Genomic DNA, 2,433 nt, shown 5'->3' on the forward strand with positions numbered 1-2,433 from the left:
CGGAGCCCGGTTTGCCCCGGGTGCGCACCTCGCGTGCACCTTCGGCGGGGTTGCGCGCCCTGGTGGGCACCATGGTGCGCACCAAGGAGCGCTCCGAAGTGTGCTCCAAGGTGCGGCGTGCACGAAGTCGGAGCCCGGTTTGCCCCGGGTGCGCACCTCGCGTGCACCTTCGCCGCGGTGGGCACCATGGCGTGCACGAAGTCGGAGCCCGGTTTGCCCCGGGTGCGCACCTCGCGTGCACCTTCGCCGGGGTGGGCACCTCGGCTGGGTTGCGCGCCCTGGTGCGCACCAAGGAGCGCTCCGAAGTGTGCTCCAAGGTGCGGCGTGCACGAAGTCGGAGCCCGGTTTGCCCCGGGTGCGCACCTCGCGTGCACCTTCGCCGCGGTGGGCACCATGGCGTGCACGAAGTCGGAGCCCGGTTTGCCCCGGGTGCGCACCCCGCGTGCACCTTCGCCGGGGTGGGCACCTCGGCTGGGTTGCGCGCCCTGGTGCGCACCAAGGAGCGCTCCGAAGTGTGCTCCAAGGTGCGGCGTGCACGAAGTCGGAGCCCGGTTTGCCCCGGGTGCGCACCTCGCGTGCACCTTCGCCGCGGTGGGCACCTTGGCTGGGTTGGGCACCATTGAGCGCTCCGAAGTGTGCTCCAAGGTGCGCACCATGGCCCTCCAAGGTGCGCAGCATGGCGTGCACGAAGTCGGAGCCCGGTTTGCCCCGGGTGCGCACCTCGCGTGCACCTTCGCCAGGGTGGGCACCTCGGTGCGCACACCTTCTCAATGTTTTCTTGCCTTTTCTGGAAATTGGTGAAGGCAGCGCATCAAAGGTGCGCACCTCGGTGTGCTCCGAGGTGCGAACCCGAGAGCGCTCCGAGGTGCCCACGAAGTCGAAAGTCGGGTTAATTGCATTGTTTTCCCCGGGTGCGCTCCGAGGTGCGCAACATCGGTGCGCACCAAGGAGGGCTCCGAAGTGTGCTCCAAGGTGCGCACGATTCGGAGCTCGGTTTGCCCGGGGTGCGCACACCTTGGCTGGGTTGCGCACCCTTTGTGCGCTCCAAGGTGCGCACGAAGTCGGAGCTCGGTTTGCCCCGGGTGCGCACCTTCGCCAGGGTGCGCACCTTGATGCGCACGCCTTGGCTGGGCTGCGCACCTTGGTGGGCGCCATGGTGCGCACCTTTCGTGCGCTCCAAGGTGCGCACGAAGTCGGAGCTCGGTTTGCCCCGGGTGCGCACCTTGGTGGGCGCCATGGTGCACTCCGAGGTGCCCAAGATTGGTGCGCACCAAGGAGCGCTCCGAAGTGCGCTCCAAGGTGCGCAGGTGCGCGCGAAGTCGAAAGTTGGGTTAATTGTCCGGTTTGCCTCGGGTGCGCACCTTGCGTGCACCTTCGCCAGGGTGGGCGCCTTGGTGCGCACACCTTGGCTGGGCTGCGCACCCGGGCGCGCACACCTTGGCACCCGCGTTTCCTTCATTTTAAATTTTTTTTTTTTACAATCTCTCAAGTGGGAAATTCTATAATCTCAACTTTTTTTGCCTTTTCAGGAAACTTTTGAATGGAGCGCATCATTGGTGCGCTCCGAAGTGTGCTCCAAGGTGCGCACCTCTGGTGTGCTCCAAAGCTCTCTCCAGCTGCGTGCACCTGCCCCGGCCGCGCACCCGGCCCCGCCCAGCTTCGCTCACCTGTCCCGGGCGTCTGGTGCGGAACCTTAGAGTAAGAAACATCACCGTGCACCTTGGCCAACGTGCGCGACTCGACCGAGCGCGCACTGGCCGAGGTGCACACCGATTTCACCGGGGTGCGCGCGCAGCACCTCGGGCGCACCGGGGTGCGCGCACAACGCCCGGGTTGCACCGTGGCCTGTGTGCTCGGGGCGCCTCGGGTGCGCGCTCGGTGTCGCCCCCGCGCGCGCGGTAGTGCGGGCAGCGCACCCCGGCCCGGCCCGGCCCCGACGAGAACGCAAACGGGCAAAAGGTTTATTCAAATAGCATTGCGACGCCCGGCGAAAAACTAAGAAAGGGTGCAACACCGGGACTTCCCGGGAGGTCACCCATCCCAGTACTACTCCGGCCCAAGCGCGCTTAACTGCGGAGTTCTGATGGGATCCGGTGCACTAACGCTGGTATGATCGCACCCGTTATGAGCTTGTCGCAGTGTGTACTTAGCAAACCGCGACCCACGTGCGAATCCACCCCGGCCACCCACCCCCGTCGAGGTGCACACCCTCCCTCGCGAAGTGCGCCCCGTTCGCCAAGTGTGAGCCCTGCCCGGGTGCGCGCACCTTGCTAGGGCGTCGGGTGTGCACCCGGCCCGGCCTACGTGCGTGCACCTGGACGGGGCGTCGTGTGCGTGCAGTGTCCCGTCTGCAACGCGGTGCCCACACACCACCTCGGGCGCAACGACCTGCGCTCACATGTGGGCCGAGTGCACCTTGGTGCATGTTCGGGG

At 66.5% G+C, this 2,433-nt stretch overlaps 1 non-coding gene across 1 annotated transcript; it reads right to left on the bottom strand.

Moving 5' to 3' along the window:
- Positions 1–2,002: 2,002 nt before the first annotated feature.
- On the bottom strand, positions 2,003–2,121 carry LOC131868106 (5S ribosomal RNA). Its single transcript, XR_009366599.1, has one exon. It is a non-coding gene; the product is annotated as a 5S ribosomal RNA (ribosomal RNA).
- Between the last annotated feature and the right edge of the window lie 312 nt (positions 2,122–2,433).

The sequence above is a fragment of the Cryptomeria japonica genome, unplaced genomic scaffold (assembly GCF_030272615.1).
Source record: "Cryptomeria japonica unplaced genomic scaffold, Sugi_1.0 HiC_scaffold_195, whole genome shotgun sequence".
Lineage (NCBI taxonomy): Eukaryota > Viridiplantae > Streptophyta > Pinopsida > Cupressales > Cupressaceae > Cryptomeria > Cryptomeria japonica.